At 40.3% G+C, this 26,016-nt stretch overlaps 1 long non-coding RNA gene across 1 annotated transcript; it reads left to right on the top strand.

Annotated features, from left to right (window-relative positions):
- Nucleotides 1-715: 715 nt before the first annotated feature.
- LOC128906143 (uncharacterized) lies at nucleotides 716-25,799 on the top strand. Its single transcript, XR_008465077.1, has 2 exons — nucleotides 716-12,444; nucleotides 23,876-25,799. It is a non-coding gene; the product is annotated as an uncharacterized LOC128906143 (long non-coding RNA).
- The last annotated feature ends 217 nt before the right edge of the window (nucleotides 25,800-26,016 follow it).

Consider the following 26,016-nt stretch of genomic DNA (forward strand, 5'->3'; position numbering starts at 1 on the left):
CGCGCGCCGGCGCGCGCTGATTGGCGGCGCGCGAGGCGGCCCCTCCTCCCCCGGCGGCGCGTGCGCGCGGGCTCGCCGTGCGTGCGTGCAGGGGAGAAGGGAGGGGGGAAGAGGGCTGGGGGCTGGCGGCGCGCGCGCGAGGTGGAAGGGGGCGGGGATTGGTTGCCATGGGAGTGACGTCAAAGTGTGTCGGGGACGGGGAGCGGAGACACGGAAAAGGTCAAACTAAAGGCGAGGAGCGGCCGTGGCCGCCGCCGCCGGGGCCCGGCTGAGGCCCAGCCGGGGCCCAGCCGGCCCGGGCAGCTCCTCCGGACCCGCCGGACGAGCGAGGGCGGTGGCAGCCGGTGGGGCTCCGCTGTTGGGCCGGGCCGGGCGAGGCAGCCCCGGCGAGGCGGCCCCTCCGGTCCCCGCGGCGGAGCCGGCCGCCCCCCGCCGCCTCCCCTCACAGGTACGGGCGGAGCGGCGCCCCGGCGGGGCCTCCCGGCTGCGGAGGTGGGCTGGGGCGGGGGACAGGCCGCGGCCTGGGGCTGTGGGGCGGGCGGGCGCCCTTCTTCCTCCGTTGAGGGGCGGAGGGTGCCCGGGGCGGCGGGGTCGGGGGGAACGGTTGCCGGCTGCCATCCCCCGGCCCCGGGGGTGAGCCTGGGGAGGGGGCTCCCTGCCGCCCTATGCTTGGCGGGGGGGGGAGGGAGGGGAGCCCCGCGCCCTTCACCATGCCCCCCCCTTCGTCCCGGGGGTCCCTTTCCCACCACAGAGCCATCGGGGCCTGTGCTTCTCCCCTCGCCACGCTTTGACCCCGTTGACCTGGGGACAGAAGTTGGCCCTTTTTTTTTTTTTTGGTCCTTTTTTTTTTTTTTTTTTTTCTCCTTGTGGGCTGTAGGGTCTTCTGACCCCCGCCCCGGCCCCCAGCTTTGCATAACTTGTCTCCCGAGTTGACTGTCCCTTCCTCCCTGCACTTTGCCCTTGCCCGGTGGTCTGTAGCATGAGGGAGTAATTCAAGGACTGGCTTTTTTTTCTTCTAGTGAGAGAGCTGGATCACAAACAAGGCAGGCTACCTCATCGTTTATATATATATATATACATTCCTTTCTCCCCACAGCAGCCCAGTGCTGAAGCAGGATTCTGTGATAGTGTAGAACAAGGCCCTTGGGCGTGATTTATTTTTTTTTTTAGAAAACCCTGGAGTGAAGCTGCTATTAGCATGTAGAGTTTGAATGCCACAGGCAGCCTTTTGTCTCTTCATGTTCAAAGAATAATTTAGAGGAGCAGCAATGACTCACTAATAGAAAGTATTAGTTGCATGAAGGCAAAACTGGGTGAAGTTTCTTACTTTACCGCAGACTGACTTTGTGACCTTGGATCAGTCTTCCTGCATCAGTCCTCTGTTTGCTTATGAATTGGGAACAGTGGTGCTTTCCAAAAAGGTACTGTGAATAACTATGCTAATGCCTGTGAAATGCTTATCTGCTATAGTAATAACAGGTAGATAGTGGAGTTATTTCTTCTACAGAAGCATAGAGGCTCTAGCCAGGATGTGAGCATTTGGACTGCAGAATTTTCCTCTAGTAGCTACGCTTTGATGGAAATAGGCATTTGCTTAAAAAGACGTTTAATAACTGTTGATATTGCATGATCTGCACTATGTGGTCATCATTCAGTTTATGAAGAGTGTGCTCTAATACACTTTCAAAGAGCTGACATTCCACAGTGTGAATAGTTTGTGGGTGTTTTCCCCCTCCTGTTTGCCTAGAACAAAGCTGGTGTCCTCTTCCACTGCTAAGGAAACCTTGTGAATTTCTAATGTGGCTGATTATCTCTGATAGTTGCCATCTCCGAGCTACATGGTGTTAGACTTAGTGTTCTGGTAGGGAACTGGAAGAGAGGTATCTGATAGACTTAATATGATAAAGAAATTACTTCTGGTTTGGTTTGTAACTTGCTGTGGTGCCATTCAGTTGTACTTGCCCGGGTTTTGTAGTTGCGTTAACTCGATGGTATCTTAGGGTGCCTCTGTATTTGCAAGAAAATTACTAAAGGCACTGACAGTAAGTTCCTTACACGTGTAATGAATGATGAACAGGAACAGTATTTTCTCACTCACCTTATATGATGTTCTCTATAGAAACTGAAATGCCTTAAGTATGCTGTAGGCGAAAACTGTAATACAGGAGTCCTGGAACTGTGAAGGAATTACCTGTGGTGGTTCACACACTGCTCTGAAGTTGTGTGCAACCACTGCAATAACAGGTGAAAGCAGCCAAGCACAGAGCTGGGAGTTGCTGCTGTGAATACTGACCTGAGTGAGCTGAGTTTTCCCTCTTTACAGTATTGCTTTCTACTGATTTGTGCAGCTAGGTTACTTGTCTCTCTTTCTCCCCCCCCCTTTTTTTTTTTTAATCTATTGTGGAATGATACACCAGGAAGACGCACTATTTGACTGATACCTTAGGGTTTTTTTGAAAGTAATTTGATCTATAGTTTCTCTCTTGTCTACTCAAGTTAATACGAAACTTCCACAATCAGTTTTAACATTAAATAGGAAAGCTTTTATGTGTTCAGGAGGAGGTAAACACAACACAGTTGGGTTTTTATGGTGTTTTTTTTTTCTTAACAAAATTGAAAGCTGCTCTGGTAAAATGGCAATTCATTGTTAATTCATAATATGTAGGTGCCCTGGAAAAATCAAATACCCAGTTCATAGCTACCCTTAGGCATCTTTAATTTATGCAAGCAGGGCTCACTGAGTAACTACTCTAAGTCTCATTGACCTTAGTAGGTTTGCAGAGGTCATATTTTAAGGCAGATAAGTTGTGCTTGAACTATTTTTTCAGTAAGTATTAGGAGCAAGTATTTGTGTACGTAATTACAGGCTTTTTCCAGTTCTCCATTACCTTTTCTGTTTTTCTTTAGATTCTTGCTAAGTGCTACAGTAATTCTAGGGTCTTCTTGGATTTAATTTTTTTATCTCTCATCTTAATATTAGGAAGAAACACAGGTTTTTTTGAAAACAAGTTCTTTTTCAAGGCCTTGGTAAAACAGAGCAAACTGTGAGGTTTTACAGGAGAAAGGCCAGTTTTAGGTTGGGAAAAACTTGGTGTACAGAAAGCCAATGTGACCCAAACGTATACAAGTGACATCAGCATTTTCCTGAGCCGTTTATGCTATTCACTTCTGTTGGTTCCCAGCAGTGCCTTATGTAAGCTTGCGCTGTACATCCTGTCCTGCTGTTCTGGGGCATGAAAATTCATTGGCGTTATCTTACTGTAGGTTTGCAGAGCTGAATAGTTAACTGGCTGCTTGTTGTCTCAAATGTCCACATGCAAATTTCTTACGAGCACGCTGAAGAGATCTATGCCAGGAGCATAATACTGTCCTCTGAGGAGACACCGGAGGAATAACTTGGAGCAAGACACTGCTCGTCCCCTGCTCCTTTTGGTAATGGGAACTGTAACCGCTGTGGAGTAACGTGGCCATGGAGATAACCGTGAGAGATTTTACTGGACAGAAGCCTTGATCTGTATCGTCCATAGATGGACTGCTAATGCAGTTTTGATGGCTGGTGATAAAACAGCCATAAAAACCAAAGGACTAAAGTTTCACTAGAACCTTCGATAATACTAAGACTGGAAAATAAAGGCTTTTGTATAGTATTACTGTGCACTTCTTGTTACAAGGTCTTCGAGAGGAATTGTGCCTTCAGATACTAATGCTTTAAAGGTGTTCCCGTAGTTAACATTTAGTCAGTCATAATGAAGATACTGTCACTTGATGGGTGAAATGGAAGCAAACCCTCCATTATAAGCTTTCAAAAATAAACGTTCCTTCTGTTTTTCTTGCTTGCTAAATCTAGCTGAAACTTGCTGGCATTAAATCCTGCAGTAACGCAATGTTTATAGTTTAATTCTAAGTAAATTGGGCACTTTCTTTGTACAGTATCTAATGTTTCAGTAAAAAAAAAAAAGGCGTTTCTTAAATACACTCTAGTCTCTTTTGTTAGTGCTCTAGCGGTGTGAGAGAGCCAAATTCCTGCTTACCTGTCTTGGTGAACGTGGTTGTCCTTGTCTGGCTCCATGGCTTTTTTTGGAACAGCTGGAAAGTTTCCTTATGAACACTGATGCAGCGCAGTCATGTACACGACTGTCTGTACAAGATATATAGCTCTGCAGTGGAACCTATACAGAAGGGTTGACATGGAGGAGAAGCACACCTGGAGAGGAGAGCTGATGGGGAAGTAACGAAGAGATCCTTCCTGTGACTTTCCACAAGCGATCTGTTCTGTACTGTGCGAAACAATTTCTCATTGTAAGGGAGAAACAAGGGGAATGTAAGACTTGATGAGGAGATTGGTTATCTGAAAAGGAACAGGTGCAGTGCTTTTGACACTTAATAAGTGAACTGTTCTTGCAGAGTTTAAGGATATTTATTGCCAAAATGTCTAAAAGGGACTTGAATTTTCATTTTGAGTAGGGAATTGAGCTATCACTATTGCTTTTTCACATGAATCTAGGAATGCGTGGGCTTTTTCTAGTGCTTTTGTTATTTTTGGAGGAAATGCAAATCTATTTTAAAACTGCATACAGGAAAATGGACAGCAATGCAGTTGTATGCATTTTAGCAGAGACTTGTAACAGCTGTAAGAGTAAATCTTTTTTTAAAAAAAAAAATTACTTCAAAAGCACCTGCGTGTAGCACATTCAAGGTTCCATTACATTATATTTTATTGCTTTACAGATATTTATGTGACTGTGAAAGTCTGCATATATGTTGTCATTATTCAGTAGCCTTTTCATTTTGTAGATGTAGGCAAATAAAATGTAGTCTGTATGCTTTAATCTGCTAAAACATTTATAAGAAAGTTGGCTCTTGGAAAAAAGTTTCCCACAGGATGCAGTGGGTGTCAGGTCTAAAGGTCAGTGGCAGACAAAGTAAAGTGAAGGCTCTTTTGTATTTATTTTTCTACATTTTTTTTAAAACAAATCCTCCTTAAGAAGCATGGAAGCTTTCTTTGTTACTTCCTAAATTTCCAAATGCTAACAGGCATTTACAGGTTTTTTCGTACTGAAGTGTTTTGTTGAAAACTTAATTTTTTTTCTTTAGGAGAAGAAAAAAAAAATCAGTGCAGTTAATGCATTCATGAACTCTTAGCATGGAAGTTCCTGGTGTAAATCAAAAAATCCAGATGGTGTTTTAAGTGACTGTCATGTACAACTTAGGAAACGAACATTCCTGATACTAGTAAAAGGGCCAGGTTGGAACTACATAATTAATCCCAGCATCCTTTTCAACACATGATAAGATTTGGCTGTAACAGCCATAGAGTTAATGGAGACAACTGTCAAGCTCTCTGAAGCAGTGGATTGTTTTGCCTAAAATAAAAATACCTGCATGCTTACTCTTCTACATATCTACTGGTGATTAGTACTTGTGCTGCAGTTTAAATGGGAAGATAAGCATGAGTAGTGGCTGACTTGGTCTTGAATCTATTTCCTGTCTTAAATATGTATGTAAATATATTTATATACATATTTAATATGTGTAATTTATCTGCATACATATTTTATGTATCTAAAAATATCTAAAGATAGGAAATAAGTATATAGGTTTTTTTAAGTGGTACATGGCAAAAACTCTATAGGAGTCTATTTGAAATGTAATGACTGAGGAGCCCCAGGAAACAATCTTGCAATTAAGTTTATTCATTATATTTGTCAGTGACCTGGGAGAAGTGTGCAGGAAGGTGCTAAAAAAAAAAAAAAAAATAAAAAGGCTTATGAGATGGCACAAAGTCTGTGTCAGAGACAGACAGGAGGAGTGGGCAGATGGCAGTCAGTACAAAACAGGTGAATAATCAGATTGAGAACAAGCTGAATAGACCATGCAAGTGAGTGTGCTGTTTGCCTGCTGCTTGCATTTTTGATTTAGTTAATGTGGTAGTGATTTTTTTCCTGTTATGTTCTATGGAACAGAGAGGTAAAGAACTTGTAGCTGGAAGCATATGTAGTGGTGAAAGCATGCCTGCCACTGTCAGAGGGAACTTCTGGGATGAGTAGAAAGGTCGGTGCTTTCAGAACTATCTGGATTGGAAAACCTTAAAAAATCCTGTTCAGTTTTACAGACTTCACCTGCAAGTTTATTCAGATCTATCTTTGGCATGTGTAACATGGAATAATATTAAAATGATCTAAAATTTTAGTTCCTGGATAATATGGATTTGCTGCATGACTATAGAGTAATATTTTTTATTTTTTTCTGAAATGGTCTAGAAGGTAGCAAGATGTATTTGTGATAATTTGTTTACATAATTTATTTTAAGTCCTTTGTTTGAAAACTTTTTGGCTAGCTGTCTTTCCTGACTCTGTTCATTGCCTGGCTCAGTGACCTTTTCCAGATTGTTGCTTGGAGGCACTACTGGAGTCACGAAGGTAAAGAAGAACAAAGGGATGGTTGTACTCATGAACGATTGATCCCGTAACACCTAGCACAATGCTAAGGATTATACCAAAAAAGTAAATAAATCCAGAAACGGAAAAAACTCCTCTCCCACTGACTCTTGTTTCAAAAAGGTTATAATATCAATTTATAATGAGGCATACACAGGGAAGAGAGTGTATTTAGATCCTGTTGATCAGCCTATTGGTAACTTTGTCAATACAACAACAATCTCAGCCTTTCCTGTTTGTGTTCGTTTCAAAATGTTCCTGCCTTTTTTCTTTTTTAGGGAGTTCCATAAGTTAGGGCAGCAGAATACCCTACTACCCAATAAAGAGGTGTTGCTTTGTCTGAGATAGCACTTAATGAGAAGAAGCACGACCCACCTTGCAGTTTAAAATTTATTTAGTACAGATAAGTTTTCTATGCCAGAAGTTACACTTTAGTAATACCAGTTTGCTTCTGCTATACCGTCGTCTTAGGATACCTCAGTCTGGAAAACACCCGTAAAGAGTTTTAACAGCACAAGAAGGTTGAGGGGAATTAGGCCTGTATTTCTGCAGAAATGAAGGTTAGAAAGATAAAGGGGAAAAAAAAGATTAAAATATTCACAAGAAGTGCCCTAGATAAGATTGTTTCATGTCTGAGGGCATGTTGAATCCTGTGGGAATGAGGAAGCTAAACTACTGAAAGGCTGTTTAATTCTTATGTTTCACACTGAATCAACATGATATTAGATACCAGAGTGGTAGTGGTGGAACGTGGCCATTTTCTATAAAGAATATAGAAATCAAATAAGTTAGTCCAACACAGATCTTCTGCTGTGTAAGAGCTGTGTGGAGAATGAACGTTGGAGGCTTAACACAAGTATAATAAATCAAAATACCAGATGAGCCTCAGAGGACTTTCCTCATTCACTTCATTGTTTTCTCTGCAGATACAACACGGTTCAGCCAAATGCAGTGTCGTCATTCTGCTGATGTTCAAAGTGTTTCTAAATGTTCCTGAAGACTGAGCTCTCTTCTATGTGTTATCTTAAACTGCTCGGTTCATCGTTTGGAGCGTTTGGTGCACTAACAGAGTATTTTTATATGCAGAAATTGCGGTGGGAGCCCACGGTTTTGGGTGAGTGGTGAGGTATGTTGTGCACTGCTGATAACCTACAGAAAAGGCTCAAATTTGTACCTTCTGGAAAGTACTTTTTCCCAAAGCTGATGCTTGGCAACAGAAGATGGCTGCCCTGCTGACCCTTCGCAGCTTGGCAGAAAATGCTCCTGAGTGCGTGAGCTTCCGAAGCGTATAGCCCAGGGTACAAACTGCTCAGGGCTGCGGGCACAGAGTATTTTTTTATTTTTTCTTAACCTTCACCAAACTGCCTCCTTTCCCCATATCCTCAGTACCAGGCAAACAGAATAGTAAAATAGAGGCCAGAGTTATTTAGTAAGATAGAAACTGGAAATAAAAGGGTAAAAGTAGAATAGAGTGTTCTGGTTCAAGCAAATGGTGCCCTGCCTGGCTGTTTACCTGCTGTTACCTAGAATTTCTAAGGCGCAAATTTCTCCGCTGTTGGACCTGGAGAGTCAGTACTCATAGCAATTAGTCTCTCATCAGCGTAAGCTTTAGTTAAGTATTTCAATTTAAAATTGCTGTGAGTTTTCCATCACATCTTCCTTTCTTTTCTCTCATCCTTAGTCATGCCTTGGCCGAGGGTGTGAATGCCACGTGTTGTTCGTGGCTCTTCATGGAGATGGGCACCTCTTTTTATCCATGTTCATTTTGCTGGCTGACTGGTTCATACTTGATATGCATCACTATTTTAACGTACGTCCTTACAACATACTCATATGCTTGGTGTAATGTGTTTTGTTAACCTGATGTTTTCTGAGAGTGTCTTTATAGAGACCATATGTGATATATTGTTAGCACTGCTGATAAACTTTGTAACTAAATGATCTGATTAATATGGATCATGCTTGTGTAAAAAAAAAAAAAAGAAAAAAAATTCTTTTTCACCATTGCCTCTCAACCTACTTCTTTTGAAATTTGCTTATCTTAAATTATTGTTCAGCAAACTTAACCAGTAAAATGTAGAGTAATCAGTCTTGCACTCCTAGAAGGATAGGTAAGCACATTTTTTTCTATCAAATTAGGTTAAGATAAGAAATATTACAGCTACCAAGTTTTTAATATTAGTTTGACAGGTGTATATTTTATCCAAATAAGACAAAGGCAGGGATTTCAAGAATGTTTTTCTTGATGGTGGTTCTACAAGCCCAACTCCCCAGTCTTTCTGTGGGTCAAGGGCATGTTCATTTCCACACAGCCCTTCGCCGAGGGAAACTAAGATGTCTGCTGATGGGATCAGGCACTCTGGGGTCACCGGAACACTGTGAATGTTCCGGTACCAGGGAAGCTAGTTCTTCTGCAACCTGTCCCTCATCTGTTCTGAATATATCAAGGGAGTATTTCAAGGAAAATATCTAGGAAAATTAAGGTGACTTGTAGAGCTTTATGAAGATTGGTATGCTGTATCTCTAGCCTTTGTAGCAGAAAAGAAAACTCTTAATGCTGAACAGAACTTGCCATGTTCAAAACTTGAATCAGCTGTGATCTAAGATTCTTTAATGAGGAAACTTGTGATACTTTCTTTGCTTAAAATACACATCTGTCTGTTTTCACTCTTCTCTCTCCTCTGATTTTTAATTACTCTGTAACTTGAAAAATTATTTGCCGCATCTGATCCACTGCTTTTAATATTAATTACAAAATAAATGTAGTAGTTGATATCCTCAGATATTATGTGATTATGCATGATTGTTTTTTCTTGTATTTTTGTATTTGTCTTGTATTTTTCATTTGATTTCAGCCTGTATGACTTCTTTGAGTTCAAAAGCCTAACCAAAATTTTACAATGAGTTTTTTTCCCTTTGAATATAGTGACTAAATGACTTGTCTTGATAAGCACACTACTTGCATCAGGAACTGCTAAGCTGGTGGTTCAGTTAAAAAGTCAGATTATGCCAAATATTAACTAGAAGCAGTAAAACCTCGGGAAAGTAAAACAAATCTATGTACTTAAACATTCCTTGGTTCTAGCAAACTGATTGAAGCTGTGATTCTGTATGTTAATGGGGAGTTGCATACTACAATCTCAGGGGGAAGGACTGGTTTATTTGTTGCTCTTTCTTACACAACACACACTTCAGTGTGAAGTTCCTTATTGCTATGGTTAATGATATTTGACTTATTGCTTATATGTAAATAAAGAAACAAGACCTTTATTTACAAAGCTGGAACTGCTGTTAAGCGTATTACCTTTAAATTTCTCCTAAGAACACCAGGCATCCCAATAAAACCAAATCTCTGCTGCAGTTCTCAAAGACTGTTAATCATTAATTATTTTTCTTTTTGTGAAAAGGGAAATGTTTTCCTAAGTCGCCTGCTTTAAATGAAAAGGTGTGTACTGTTTTTTCTGTCAGTTTACTGGTATGCTACAAATCTACTATTGCGGAGTTTTCCTTGGAGGTATAGAGACATTTTATAATGTGCTGTGAACTTGAGTGATGTGGCTGTCTGCTCCAGTCATTTTTTCACCCCCTGTAGAATGAAGAAATTATTTTATCTGCCCGGTTAATCTTTGCGCAGATGGTACTTTCAGGTCATTGGAGACCGTGGCACTGGCGTACAGATTATTGATAACTCTGTGATGTTCCCTGTCTTTTTAAGCTACTGCTTTAAGTTAGAGAATATAATTAGTTTGAGGAATTCTACTTTTAAATAGTGGTGTAGTTAAGTTGGAATTTGAAAGAATAAATGTGAGATTTTATTTGCATGTGTAGCTTGACAAATATTGCCAGCTGGGATGCTCTCTTGCATTTAAGTGGAGCCTAAGGCAGCTGACTCTTGTGGAAGGGTGGTGAGTTTTGGTCTGTCGGTGGTGCTTGAATTTATTTTATACGACTGGAAGCCTGTATTTGCAGCATTTTCTTAAGTGTACCTTCATTGGTTTCATTGTACAGGTTAACTTTTAAACTATTTTCACAGAACGTATTTGTTCTGGAAATGCTATGGCTGATGCTTATTATCTAGTACCTGTTATGTTTTAATTTTTCACTTTGAAAGAAGATTACAAACTGCACATGATTATTTTTTTTTTTTATTGAATTGATCCCTTAGAAGAATTTCTTGATGTTTTTACAACGCTTCTGTTGAGCTACTATGGTCTCCGATGACATCTGCTTGAGACACAACAGTTCTGCAAAACGGGAGTTTGCAGTTGGTCACTCAGATAAAGAACAGAAGTAGTGGGTGTCTATAAAAAGTTCTTTCAGTAACTTGTCCCACACTTGCAGGTAAACGACATGGAAGAGTGTGAGAAAATAGCTGATTTAAAGTTGAGTCAATCTTCAAACGCCTTGAGAATTTTCTTCAGTCGCCTATCCCAGTTTCTTTGGCTTATAAAAAAGAAACTGAAACAGATAAATCCGAAGGAGTGCAGCATCCTTGCCGTTCAGCCTTTTCAGGGAACATCACCTGTTTTATGAACTGAGTATGGCAGGATTGCTGTGAAAAGCCACGTATTTGCTTATCTTTTATTTTTGTAAACACATTATTTTTCATATGTAAATGTGGTGAAACGAGGTGGGCAGCTTTAATTTATTTTTTTCTTGGCTCATTTGTTTTAGGAGACGCCTGGCTTTAATGAGATGTTGTTTTGGGCTCTAGTAAAGTTCACTTTAAAATCCTGATAAAATCAAATTTATAATGTAGAAACTCCAGACTTAATGATGTTTTTGTGTGGGAGCTCCACTTTTGGGCTTGACTTACACCTCTCATGCAAACTTTTCTGCAGAACTGTACCCTTGACCTAATGAAGTAATTAATGTTAATGTGTTAGTAGCTGGCTAAGGCAGCTACCAAAGGAGGATTGAACCGCATCCTCGGTTAGAGGCTTTCACAAATATTTCTCAGCAATATTAGTATTCAGGAAAGTTTTATACTGCCGAGTTCTTCAAGGGAGGTTTTTGCCTTAGGTGATTTACATGCTTCTGAATACTCGGAAACATTTTTGTTTATTTTTCCATTCTTTTGGTTTGTCTTTGCCTCTCTCCAAGGATGCTTTCTGGACTAACCTGTAGTGTCTGCGTACCGGCAGGTGGAGCATTGGTAATGTAAGACAGACTTCTAACTCCTCCAGCATTTAGGGAAAGTGATGCCATGTAAGTCCTGCTGAGTTGGTTTCCGTGGAGGTGGAGTCTGCTGACTGCGTTTGACAGAGAAGTCTGTGGGAAGAGCTCCGTGTTACCATGCAGTGGTAGCAAAACATGCTGAATGATGGTTTTCAGACTTGCATTTGGGGTGAACTTGGAAAGGCAACTTGGTGTTCCTCTGCTGGCTGTTTGTTTGTTTGTTTTTCCCAAATGTCTGTTTCCTGTTGCAAGGCATGCCACTACTGAAGCTACATCTAAATGCTTATAAAGTTAATACTACCTTTAAGGGAGCATGATTCTGCCAAATTATTATTTTTTTTTTTACTGTGTGTTTGAGATATACAGCTCACTTGTGCTACTGTTCCCCGCTCAAAATGTTCAAAAGAAGTCTTAAGTTCTACTAGCTTTTTCTGGGAGCGTGGTGGGGAAAGGTTCCTGTTGTGGTTAAATAATTCACATATATTGATTTAAACTACATTGCCACCAAAACAGGGTGTCCTGCCCTACATGGTACCTTTTTCCTGTCAGTGCTAAGGATTGTTCTGCCATCCACTAACTGAGATCAGCTACCTGCTATAGCAGAAAACTTACCTCTTTTCTTTTCTTTTTTTTTTCCAGGATTAGTTTCCAGCTAATATAGTGGTTGTCCAAGTAACCTACATCACGAAATTATAAAATTCCTATAACAGTGGAGGAAGCAGGAATCCCTCAGCTGGAAGACAGAATAGGACTACTCTTCTGCCACAGTGCTCTTACCACGGTCAATTTAAACCATCCTGAAAGGGCAGCAGTAGTCAGGCTCTGTGGCGTGAGTATTCTCTTCATGTTTTTTGGAATGGTCATTGTACAACAGCCTTCCTAATTAAGATAATTATAAAGCAATACTAAATTGCACTCAGTGATGTTCCTATTGCTCAGTTGTTATCTGTTTGAGGTGGGAGGAAGATCTCGGCTGCATGTACTTGTTGCATTCGTGCATTACTTTGTATTTTGGAGGCATGCATAAAATGTAAGTGTTTAGGTTCTGTGACTTAAAATGCAGCTAATAAAAATTGCTTCAGTATTAACTTTGAAATAACTGTGCATTACTGTCTCCAGAATGCCTATCGCTATAGGCTGGGTAACGACATTTTTTGATGATGATCCTGTTTCCCCCCCCCCCCCCCCCCCCTTAAGAAACAGATTATTTTTTTGCTTGGTTGCTTTCATATGAAAAACAAAGAGGAAGAAGATGAATCCTAAATAACTCTCTCTGAGAGAATAGCTTGCCAACACTGAATGTAGGAATAATTTGTAGCAGACCCTACAAAATCTTTTGAAATCCTTCTCAGAGCAGGGCATTCCAAATAGCAAACTAGCTCTGACTGGGTAGCATTTGGCAATGCAGGTTTAGGATATTTCTTGACACTGTGAACATTGATGTGAACCCCAGAATGGACCCGTAAATTTCCACCTTCTTTAAAAAACTTGTTGCCAAATGAAACTGCGTTGGGATACTATTCTGACTCATATTGCTGAATTACCTAATGGCTTAAAGCTTCAGAAAGGATTTCCTGCTCTATGTGCTTCTCCTGCCATTTACTTTACTTTGGCACTCAGTGGACGTATCGCTATACTGATTCAACTAGTACAGCAGTTGAAAGGTCATGTAGTGAACTACATTCATGTTTTAATTGGGGTCAGGAATGCAATTTTGACATGACTTCCGATGGTTTCCAATTACTGTTCCGCAGTTCTGGTGGAACGTGATCTTTAAAGTCCCTTCTAGCCCAAACCATTCCATGATTCTATCATTTGACTTCTTTTGGATGAAACAAAATTGAAAGGTGACCTTCTGGATTTGGATAATGCATTTGATTTAAGGCTATTTACGCCATAGGTAGGCCTAAAGCTAATTCTGAAGTGAGACCCCCCCGGAATATATGTAGTTTGAGTATTGTCTTCATCACAGACTGTTCTGTTCTGCAGATCACCTCCTGTTGCAGTACCATACCTGCTAATAGGGGTGTAGGTTTATCTTTTTTTTTTTAGGTGAAAATATTAGTTAGCTCACCAGAAGGCGTGAAAAACACCGGTCAATGCAGGGAAGAGAGTTCATTTTAGCTACTAGTTTTATTGATTAAATGGAGTTTCTTTCATTCTTATTTTGGAACTTGGTGACAGCAGGACATAATTCAAGGTTCCCTGGACCAAAAGTACCCAAAAAGTAGGGTTATAATGTCAGATGAATGACCCGTGTTTCCCCTTCACCAGGCTGTTTTGTCTATTGTGTTGAGTTGTTGCTTAATCTGTGTAGTCCTAAGAGTGAGTTCTAGGAACCGGTCCTTCTAAGTTACTCCTAAACTGTTTACTGTAATTGGTTTAATTCTGATTATCACTAAAGCTCTGCATTTGTAGTGTGACAAAAGGGTCATACTGTCCATCTTCTGTATTAGCATATTATGATTTGAAAAGCCATATTTGATACTGGGAGGAAGCAAAATTGAGACTTGCTAGGGAAAAACAGAAACTTAAAATCTGCATTCTATCCTTAAATGTAAAGCATCCTTGTGTATTGCTGAAGAGCAATGTTTTAAAAAATTCATGTTCAAAACTGTATTGTGGGAAACATTCTACTGTCTTTTTCAAATTTGATGGAGCTTCTACAAGCAGACTAAGTGAAACGGTTTCATATTGCCTGTTCTTAAAGATGTTGGGATAAAATTATAATCTTGAAGGGGTTTTTCTGGAAGAACAGTATGAGTAATCTACAAAAGTCACCCTGGGATAGAGTTTGGCAGAATATTTCAATTCAGTAGGCTTAGGTATGCAATTTCTATTTTCTCTGTAGTTTATTTTTTAAAATATTTGGCACCAGCTGATTAAAATAGTTTTAACATTAAATACTTGTGATTCCAGAACTGTCGGAGCTGCTGGCACTGTAGTCTATTGATAACACCTGGCAATTTATAGGAAAGTCTGTACTGATGTCATCTATGGATAATTCTTTTTCCAAAGACTTACTGACTTTGTGATGTCTGAGGATAATTATTTAAACAAGGCTATAGTTGCTGGAAGCATACTGCAGGCATTAATGAGATCATGGAATTGCAAGTATAATGGTCAGAAGAGACTTCTGGAGGCCTCTGGTCCAACCATTTGTTCAAAGCAGGGCTCTGACTAGCACCTGGTGGGGCTGGCCATGGCTTTAGCTTACTAAGCCATGAAAACCCCCAAGGACAGCGAACCCACAGCATCTTTGGGAAGCCTGTTCCTGGGCTTCACCACCCTCCCAATGAAAAAGTGTGTCATTGTGTTCAACCTGAATTTTCCATGCTGCCTTTTATGGCCATTGCTCGTTCTTATCCTGTCTGCTAGTGCTGGGAGAGTTAGTCTCAACTGTCTTCAGAGTTCCTGTCTTGGTAGCTGTAGACAGCTCTGAGATGGTCCCTAGCCTTCTCTTTGCCAGAGAAAACAGGTCCATCTCCCTCAGCCTCTCCATTTGGGTGATGCCCTTGAAGCCCTGACCACCTTGGTAGCCCAGGGCTGGACCCTCCTTGGTTCCTCAGCATCCTCCTTGAAGTGAGTGAGGGTCCTCACCTCAGCACCTGGTGTGTGCAGAGTGGCCTTGCCAGTGGCAGGCAGAGAAGGGACAGTGTCCCTTACCTGCGGTCCTCTCTCTGCGGCTTGACTTCTCTGCAGTGAGATGTTGACTCCTGTTCCAGCTGGCTTCTGCCCCAGCACCTGGGGCCTTTCCAGCAGGGCTGTTACCCAGCCAGCTCTCCCCAGCCTGTGCTGATGTTCTGGGTTCTTCTGCCCTGGGTGCAGAGCTTTGCGCTTTTCCTTCTTGAATCCAATGAGGCTTCTTTTGGCCCTGTCCTTGGGTTTATCATGGTCTGTCTCTGTTGGCAGAAGTGCTGCCATTCACTGTGTCAACCCCCTCTTCTTCTCTGCTCTCCTCCACTGTCACCTGCCAGTTTGCTGAGGGTGCAGTCTGTGTCATCTCCCTGGTTGCTGATGAGTGTCTTTGGAGCCCTGTGTTGGCCCCCAGGGACCTCCCTTGTCACTCTGTAGCTGGACGTCCAGCTGTTGGTTGCAGCCATGTGAGACAGCGACCCAGCCGGTTTTCCAGCTCAGCTTCTCTTCTGTTGGTTGAGCTGGGGCTTCCTCAGCTCCCAGGTGAGACTGTGGTGGGAGACTGTCTCAAAAGCCCTACTAAAGTCAAAGTATGTTACATGCACCATTCAACTTGCATCAAAGTAGCTCCCCAGCTCTTCATGTCAGGTTGGTTGGGTACGTTCTGTCTTTGATAAATCTTCTAACTGTCCGTGATTATCTTTTTTGTCCATATCTTTAAAAATGAATTCCAAATTTACGTGTTCTTTGTGCTTTCCAGAAGTTGTTGGTACCCTGTATCTCTTCTTTTGACTTTCTCATACATGAGTATAATGGTTTTAGTGCTTGTCAGGAACCTTCGGTGAACACCATGATGTTTTTTCTAGATGATGCAGGTAATTCTGTGTAGAATATGGCAAAAGAAGACTAGTGCATTGGGTAGCTGGTAGGCAAAATTTTTAACAGTCAGTATAAAAATCAAAGATTATTTTCATCACTTAGAAAAAAATTCCTGCTAAAAGTCACTTCTGTCTTCTCAAAAAAAAAAGAAAAATTGCATGCTGCCTCTTCCTATTGTAGTCCAATAAACTAAATTTTAAATGTTACGTTGCTCCAGGTAGGGAACATGACACAAATTTGTCAGATATAGTCCTGCCGTATTTACAGAATAGGAAAGTCGTCTCAGTCCTCTTGTTGTGTTGTAAATTACTGAAGGAGGTGGCTTGATTCTAGAGGAGATGGTGGTTGAGAGAGAGGCTATGAAAGTAGTAATTTTCGAAGTATATTTGTCAGATTTTATGTAAGATTGATCTGAGAATGTGGAGTAATGTTTTCAAAATGAACTGTTTTGCCATCGCGTTATGTCTGTTTCCAATTACCGTCAGTAAATCCTGAAAATTATTTTCTGAAAAGAACTTGGTGGAATCTACGTTTTAGGGAGAGATAATCATTCTGAGAGTAGTTGAATGGCGTTTTGCATTCTTTTATGTTGTATCTCTTTTGGTTTGTTATTGAGATTGTTGGTGCTGAAGTGGATGCCATGTTCTGCATGGAATGCTGTTCTTGTGTGGAGTGTTTCCTTTGTGGAAGCAAGCTGTGTATCTGGACATAAAAGAATAGGTCTCTTGGGTATTATTGCAAAACAAATAATTAACTTTTTTTGAACTCGTGCCTAAGGACAAAGATGCTTTGTAAAACCAAGTGCCATGCGCTTATCTGGTGTTCGTGACTTGCTGGGTTGAGCTTATTTTCTTTGAAGTAATTAAAAATGTATATGCTCTGGGAGCAAGGTTAGGATTGATAGTGGTGTACAGGTCACTTCTTAGTCTGATATCCTTCAGGATTTAATTGTAAGGGAAGAGTTGAGCTGACTTTATACAGTAGCGGAAATATATTGTTGCAATACTGTACTTCCACCAAAGTCTACAGGCTGCAGTAACAACCTCCAGACTCTGCTTACCAAAACTAAGAGTGAGAATGCCAGGATTTGTCAGACTTGCGACTGTACTTATTTGCAATGATGGGAACATATTCATAGAGGATTACTCTCGCAATGGGAACACTTGTGTTGTCTTGCCTGTAGATCTCTTGGTGCCTTGACCCTTACCAGCTTCTCCAGCAATATAGTGATATGGAGTAGACTGAATTGTTGAAAGGCCGATGTTAAGTCTATCCAAACGTGTCCTGGTTCAGTAGAGGTAAGCAAAGGGAATTTGCAGTATGAATGTCTCCTTGCAGTGCTCAACTTGTTTCCATCACAGTGTTACAGAGAACTATTGTTGGCAGCTGATATCACCAGAGAATTATACTTGCAAATGTGAGTGAAAAGTCATTAAGTGAAGGAGTGTGCTAAATGTGTCATTGATTCAGAGTCTGCTACACCAGACTCAATTGATATCCACTCGAAAAAAAGAAAAACAACCCAGCCTAACAAATGGCGTATTTATATAGCTTTTTTGGTCTTGATGTTTTTAGGGAGGCTTTTCCATTCATGCTTCCCATATTTGAGTCGACAGGCATGGAGGGCCTCAACAATTTAGGAAACTTGCTACGGGAAATAGTAAAGACTGAATTAGTTGTATTTAGGTTATTTTTTTTGTATTGGTAGACATTTTCTGGTACTACTACAAAGAACATCTATTAAATGTATTCTTTGTTTCTATTCCTTGTCAAGCGTTAGGGGCTTTTTTGCCCTCCTGCTTCTGTCTTCTGCTCTCTTTAAGAGGTGACCGGATCCGTTACTGCATATTCAGTGGTGTGAACTTTCTTTGTATTTTCCAGGTTGGAGGATCATCTGAATCTTAAACTTAAAGATACCTTTAAAAAGAAAGCTGTCTGTAAAAAGTGAGTTCTTTGTCATCTTGGACCAGAGATGTTGGTTACCTTGAAAGAAGATACAGACTATGGGCCCAAATTAGGAATTGGAAGACTTTTCAGGATAGCGTGGAGATGTATCAGGTAGAGATAGCTGTAAAATATTTAAAGTGATTTGTTTACCTCCAAGAATTTATAATCCAGATTAACAACCTACTTTCAGTGTAGCTCTTCGCTGAGGCAAAAATTCCTTTCCTGTAAGAGGGACCAAAAGAGAAAGGTAAATAGCTGCAACTATGAAATTAGAACTAATCTGTGGACAGCAATATTGAGTTATATGTTAAACCCATTGAGTTTGTATAACTGAAACTTCTTGATAAATCTGAAGAAGGAATACTTCTATGGGAACGTAATGAAAGGGAATGAACCTTTATGTGAAATCTGGCCTAATACGTTCAGAGTATTCAGATTTCTCTCAAGTTTGTAGTTGTAGTTTTTCAGGTTTCTCTTATGGTCAATGCACTGATGTGGCTATCCTGACAGAAAAGTTTAAAATCTAAAAAAGTGAAAATAGCAGTGCATGGTGCTATATATTATATAGCAATATAAACTGCTGAACGTCTGTGCTCTGAGGAAAAGAAATACAAGTAATAGTGCTAATAATCTTTCTTCCTTTTTCTGTTCTTGATTGCAGGTTAAGCTGTTAGTTGGGATTTTTATGAGGGTAATTCATTATGATAAGTTCTTAGTGTAGTAGATGGAATTTTTTTTTAGCTCATTTTTAAAGCAAAATGATCTTGGATTAGCCAATTCCAGCTCCGTGTGATGACTGGAGTTGACAGATTACTGCATAACTTCCTAAGTTACACGAAATAAAGACTTAATTTGGCTGAATATAACTACTTGGGTATGTTATTCCACCTAATGGAGAGCCAAGATGGTATTTGGTAAAAGAGAAAAAACAACAAAACCAAAACATACAGTTTTTTCAGGCTGAGCTGTGTTGCTCAGCCTGAGGAATACAAGACTGGGGTGGGGGGTGTCTAATTGCTGTCATCATTCTCATCCGTAGAACAAAATCATAAATTTAATCACCTAATTTTGTTCAGACTCAGATGTGGTGCAATTGGGCAGAGGCCCTTTTTGAATTGGGATCTGAACTGTATTTTGGCTGACACCATCATCCTTTTTTCTGTAGTTTGTCCTCCTTAGATCTAGATAAGAATAGTATTTTGCAACATAAGCTTCTAGGCGTTTGTTTTTCTGAAATGATTATATATGGCACATGCGTCCAGCCCTCACTTAAATTCGATCTCAGCTATGTTAGTTGCATTCTACTCTCATTCTTTCCCATATGTTTTTAAGATATCAAGCCGCTTTTCCCCCCGCTTTCTTTACAATTGGTAATGTTAGATTTAATCTCTCTCACTGGTTTAGAATTCACTGATTTAAAAAATCCTTCTACCTCTTGTACCAAAATTGCCAATTGTATGTTGCGTATGTATCGGTGATCAAAGGAAGCAGAGTGTGTGCTTTCCCGAAAATCCACAGGAAATGCGGTGTTAAAACTACTTATGTACGTGTACGCTTCCGACTTCACCAGAATTCATCGTGCACTGCTAACCTCCAGTGCTACAGTGAACTCTCTGTGGGCGTCAGAAGCTCCCTACAACCTACAATTGATATTCAAGGCAGTAACACGCGCCTGGATCGCGGCATGGCATAAGTGCTAATGGGGATGATGTGATTGGGATTACATCTGAGCTGCAAGGTACGGCTCTTAAAACGTAATGCTGATTCAGACACTGTTTAACCTGGGGCAAACAGCTTAATTTCCCCTTTGCGATCCCTGAAAAAGTGGAATAAAAATGCTTATGAACTGTAAGGCTAGTTAAAAATATATAAAAATGGTGAGAATTTAATCAATACTTCAGAGTTGGATAAATTTCTTTGAGCGTTTAGAAATAAACTGTCTAGTGAAAAGACTCTGAACACCCCCTCCGCCCACCAAACAAAGAAAAATTTAAAAAAAAAAAAAAAGGACTTCCAGTATATAATCTGTTCTGGCTACTTAACTACAGTATCAGAGGAATGGGTTTGTATTTAAATAGTTTGGTATAATTACATTACTGTAAGGTAAAAAGAGATATAATCTATTAAACGAATGTTTGGATTTATATTATTTTTTTGCCTAGATTTATACTTAGGAGGAGTTTGGGGTGGGGGGGAAGAGCATACTGAGAGCATATCAATTCACGTAGCATTAGTCTTTAAATAGACTCTACTTAAGTATACTATAGAATTACTTCAAAATCCAGATTTAACTACTAGAAAATTGGTGAATGATGACTGTTGACTTCCACTGTGACGTTTGTCCTGCTGTTTTTTAAATTTGTGTGCAGTTGAAGGATCCCTTTTTATATTTAAGACTTAATGTTTAATTCTCAGTTCTCTTCTGGTGAAGACGCATAACTTAAAAGAACTGAGCGCAGTAGTGAGCATCTGTCTCTCTTTGTCGGTTGGAGTCACTTTTTTGCTTCCATCAGGCACCGGGGGCTGAACTGCTTTGACTGATTGAGGGGTTCATTGGCAAGACCTTCACTCCAGCACACTCATGAGGGACACGAGGGAGCCAAAGGACTCACTCCTTTGGCTCTGTTCTCCAGGGAGACCTTACAGCAGCCTTCCAGTACCTAAAGGGGCCCTACAGGAGAGATGGGGAGGGACTCTTTATCAGGGAGCGTAACGATAGAATGAGGGGTAATGGCTTTAAACTGAAAGAGGGCAGATTTAGATTAATATTAGGAAGACATTCTTGACTCTGAGGGTGGTGAGGCACTGGAACAGGTTCCCCAAAGAAGTTGTGGATGTCCCATCCCCGGAGGTGTTCAAGGCCAGACTGGATGGGGCTTTGAGCAACCTGGTCTAGTGGGAGGTGTCCCTGCCCAGAGCAGGGGGGTGGAACTAGATGATCTTGAAGGTCCCTTCCAACCCAAACCATTCTATGGATGCCATCTAACTGTGACAACCGAAGCTTCAAATTCAGTGAGTGGTACTGGTCATGCTGGCCCTAGAGTGAGGACATGTTAAGACATAGGGAGAAGAGAAGGAAGAAGCTCTCTTTGGCCGCTGGCCTCTTCACCCTCTTCCTTTCTCCTTCCTCCCCTCTCCTTGCACTCTTTGCTCAAGGTGCTCATGTCAGGTGCAGTACAAGTTCAGTGTGACTGGTAAAATAACGCTTGGGGCTTGGGAAAATTGCAGTAAGTCTCTGGCCTGCATGGCTTTGATTTGGAAATTGTGAATGAACACACGTTTTAGGTGGCATAGTAGTGTCCCCTTTTTAGAATTAAACCTTTCTTGTTATTCTGGAGTGTTGAGAGCTGAAGAACTGTTCCTAGGCAGGTCAGCAATCGTACATTGCTGTTGGAAAATGACAAATAGGTACATTCCTCAGGAAATGTGTCAGGAAATTTTATGTAGCCTTTAAGATCGCTTTTATGTAGTCTTAAAGATTTGCATCATTCTGTGTGTTCTCTCCATGTAGAGTTAGGAGGGGATTTTATGCTTCGAGGAATGATCTTTATTGCTGTTCTTAGGAAAAACAGAGAAAGGGATTAACAGAAGCCAGCAGTCAATAGTCTGTAACTTGTGATGACATTAGAATAAGTCCTGTTTGTTTTCAGTGCTTTTAAGCTTTACAGAAATGAGAGGGTAGTGCCTTTAAGGAAAGCTGGAGTACGCTGCCTCTTTATGTTTGTTTAAAAAAAAAAAAAAGTGTTTGGGAAAATAGCTGAAGATGCTTCTTAATAAATACAAGGCTTCAATTTTGATCGAATTTTTGTAGAAGTTTTATCTTCTAAGCATGTACTTGTACGAAGTGATCTATAATGCTGCTTCCTTTTTTAATACCATATTTCAAAATGAAAACTTCAACTTTTATACAAATATAACCACTTTGTAAGATGCTGTGTAAGTATTTGTAGTTGACAGTGAGTTGGACGAAGCAGCAAGAGACTTCATTGACACGTACATTGGCTATTTGGTGATGATTTACTGTTAAAACAAAAGGAGGTTGGGGGGAGTTTGTTCTCTTCGGGCAGGTGACATTGTCGTAACCTTCATTATTCCTTAAGAAGTCAGTGTTAAAGGAAAGCGGTATAAGAAATGGTTCATTGCAACTTAATGCTCAGCAGCCTAATTAGTCAAATACCATGTGCCTACCTCTGCATGAAATAGCCTATTTCTTTCCAACGTAAAATGGGAATTTTCAGTTTTGGAACAGCCTGAAGAGGCTGTTGTTGCAAATGACCACTGGCTTTTTAACTATTTATTCTCAAAAATAATGAAGGTCAGCATGGTATCCATAGTGACTGCATGCCGCTTCCTCGTTAATCTTGGCGTGCTGCTGTAATAACTAAATTCACTTACTGCTAACAACTTTTCATGTTTCAGGAGGAAACCTTTGTTTGAAAACTGGATGTGAATGTTTTTTTTGTAACAGTAATCTTGATTATTGTAGTTTTTCTTCACTTTTAAACTCCTTGTCGTAATTTTTTTTTTAATGAGTTGCTGTGGAGGCCTAAACAGAACCCCCCAGAAACAGCAGCCTTGAATTGCTGAAGTCTACGGATAATCTGGCAGTAGAAAACTTTTTACTTGCAAAATTCTTTTCTTTCTGAAGGGATAAAGACTGCTAAAGGGGAATACACCAACATGCTTTCACTTCTGTTAGTAAAAAGAAGACATCCCACTATAAGCTACAAAATTAAGGCATATAAGTATTGTATGAATATGATCAAGCCAGAATTATATGTTTGGTTTTTTTAAAAATCGTCTGATAGGAGTTTCAGACGCTCCACGTCCGTCGCAAAGACGGGGGAGACTTTGGCAGCAGCAGGAGCTGCGCAGGAGTCCTTTAAATGGTGACTTTCGGGTTAGTGCTGTGCACAGCGGTGTGGGATCGGGGCGTTAGGAGAACATGCAACATCTCAGTGCAGTGCGCTTAACAGATTACTTTGGTTTAAATTATTGCCTCTCTAAGTGTTATGCATTTTAAATATTAATTTTTAGTATTGTAATGGTTCTTTTAACTTAGAGGAAACTGATTGTTGCAGAACAGAATACAGTCGTGGGGGAGTTTTGATAGTAACTTGTCGAAGATGGGAAGTAAAACGGTTCCGTCCTGAGGCTGTTGTTATTTTCCCTCCCACCCCGTCCCTCTCCTTCAATGCTTACCCAAAGAGATGAGGGTTGGGTTTTGGGTTGGGTTTTTTTTTAATTTTTTAATTAGTCGGCCGTAATAGAGCATTAAACTCATCAGGTAGGATTCTGAAACTGAAAGTAAATGTTTTCAGAATTCTGTCCAGCTTCTGTTTCTGATATTTTCCTTGCTGTGAACATGGCTTATTTTGCTGCTGTCTTTAATTTTGCATATAGCTTTACTTAAAAATATAAATAATTATGGAAGGGTGGCTATCTGTGAAATTCATAGGATGGTTGTTCAAAGTGGAAATCTGTTTATTTTTGAGAGCTCCAGGAATGAGGGTCTAGGGAAGTAAAGTCAAGGGATCTTTAAAAAAAAAAAAGTGATTTATTTATATGGATTTTAAATGTATAAGTAAAATATATATATATAAAAAAATAAATATAATTGAACCTAAAGTGGTTTTAAAATGTATATTAGAAATTGAGAATTTATATTCTTTTTTAATTTAATGTAAGTTGAGAACCTAGAACTGTATTTTTGTTACTGAATGTGAACAGTAATTGGGTGGAATGTTATGGAAGCACGTCTTAAATCTTTCCTTTTTTTTATTTCCCCTCCTCTGAAGGTGCTGGGCTGCTTTGCACCGTTAGACCGTCGCGGTGATGTGTGGTGGTCTGTTGCTGTAAACATCCCCGACTGGAAGCTGTACCACTCCTAGCTTTCAGTCAGATGTTTGCTGCACCTGGCTATTCCTGGACAACAGCAGAAGGAAAAGCTGTCATAAATATGTGCATGTGTATCTTACACTGTTTCTGTAGATACGGTTGAATTTCCTCCAAATTAACCAACCTGATTGTTATTAACAGTGTAGGTGTGATTTCTTGCAATCTAGTCTGGGATGGAGGTAGCGGGCTGTTGTGTGTGATGGCTCAGGACAGAGCTCATCGCTGCCTGGCGGTACGAGCTACGGAATGGTGCTTCACTGGAACGTAACGGCAAGTGGGGGTTAACTTCTTGTGCAATTATCCGTAAGCCAGACTTGCTTTATGAATTGTCTGTTTTAGCGGCTTCTGTTACTTATGACTCTTAGGAAAAAAATATTATAACTGCTGTCAAATACTTCGCAGGCATTTTATTTGATGTGCCTGCTTTTTGTTGTTGGGTTGGTTTTTTTTTCTGAAATTCCATGTTCTGAGTGGGTGGTGCTCTTATTGTTTGTAAGCTGGATATAACCCAAGGCCAAAATAAAGGTTAAAAATATGACAGAGGATGTTTTTGCGCTAACAATGCATAGCATATACACTTGTTTGTGGTATGGCCATCTTGGTTTGTGCTACCCCCCACCATGGCACTACAAAGGTCTATTTTTCATGTAAATAACAGCTTTTGAAAGTCCTTCTTCAGAATTAACTCTCCACTGATTCAGTTCCAAAACGACTCAAAGCAACCACGTCAACAGGAACAGCTAGCTGCAAAAAAAGCTTCAGGAGTGGCTTATGTGAGTAACTTCTTCTGCCACTAAGACAGAAAATATTCTTGCACTACGTTAGCTCCCCACTCTGCCCCCTCCCAAAATGTTATCTTTTTATTCCCTAATACTTAAAAGAAAGACTTTGTTCAATTTATTTGATAGTATAGAAAACCTAGTTCTTATTTGTTCCGCTTTGCTATACTGATTCTGTAAAAGAAGATTATATCCAAAGATAAAAATACTCAGAAAAGTGAAATATTTTCTTTAATTTATTAGAATGTCTTAATCCTGGGAAAGCTGGACTGATAAGCACTGGAAAGGTAACGATTATCAAGTAGGCAGTGAGTGACCAAAGGCGAACGAGGGACAGCCGTTCTTCTGGCGTGGTGCCGTGCCTCTAACTGTTGTGCTCCGGTTACGGGGGGGTTCTGTCTGGTGACACAGGAGCGCGGGTGGAGATGGAAGGTGTTGAACTTACTTATTGACCTAATTCATTCCCCGCACCTCTACAAAGATTTGTTTTTAAAGCAACTTGCACACTTAATACGATCTCAGTTAAAATGTTATTTTTTAAATAGTACATCTGGCTCGATAATTCATGTTGGGTATATTGATAAAAAGAACTTTGAAGCAGAATCTACAGATTTTGATTTCTTTTTTAAAAAATAAAAAAAGGTGCTGGTAGTTGTTTTCCAACCTTTCTTTGCTGTAAATATTCAGCATTTCCTGGTTCTGTGTAGTATTGGGACGTAGAAGAAAGGAAATGTTCTCTGTTAACAAACTTCCGTGGCTGATCAAAGTAAACTTGTTATCTTGTAATTAATCTGGTAGACATTTTGGTTAGTGCTGTCTTAGCCTTTCCATGTGCCAGATAACGACAGTGCTGCTTTTTTTTTTTTTAATAAGCTTAGTTCATGTGCAGTTTGTCGGTCCGGTTGTGTGGATTTTACTAATGCGCACATTTATGTTGTACTATATCTAATACATGTACTCAACCACAGCTGTCGTATGTCTTCACATCAAAACAAACTGAAGTGGCTTCTAACTGCAGGAAATAAATAAATTTTAAAAAACCACACCGCGGTTTTGTTTGTGTGACCTTTTTTTGCCAAGTGTTTGAAATACAAGGATCTCCTTTTTCTATACATGAAATACAAAGTACTGAACATCTTAACACGTCTCAAACATGTCTGCACCTGAAGAAGGTGGGGTCTCTTAAAATGTTGCCCAAAGGCATATTTATGCAGTGGTTCCAGGTGAGCTGGCAGTACTGGGGCTGCTGGGAAGGGACGGTG

This window comes from Rissa tridactyla, chromosome 2 (assembly GCF_028500815.1).
Source record: "Rissa tridactyla isolate bRisTri1 chromosome 2, bRisTri1.patW.cur.20221130, whole genome shotgun sequence".
NCBI classification, from domain to species: Eukaryota; Metazoa; Chordata; class Aves; order Charadriiformes; family Laridae; genus Rissa; species Rissa tridactyla.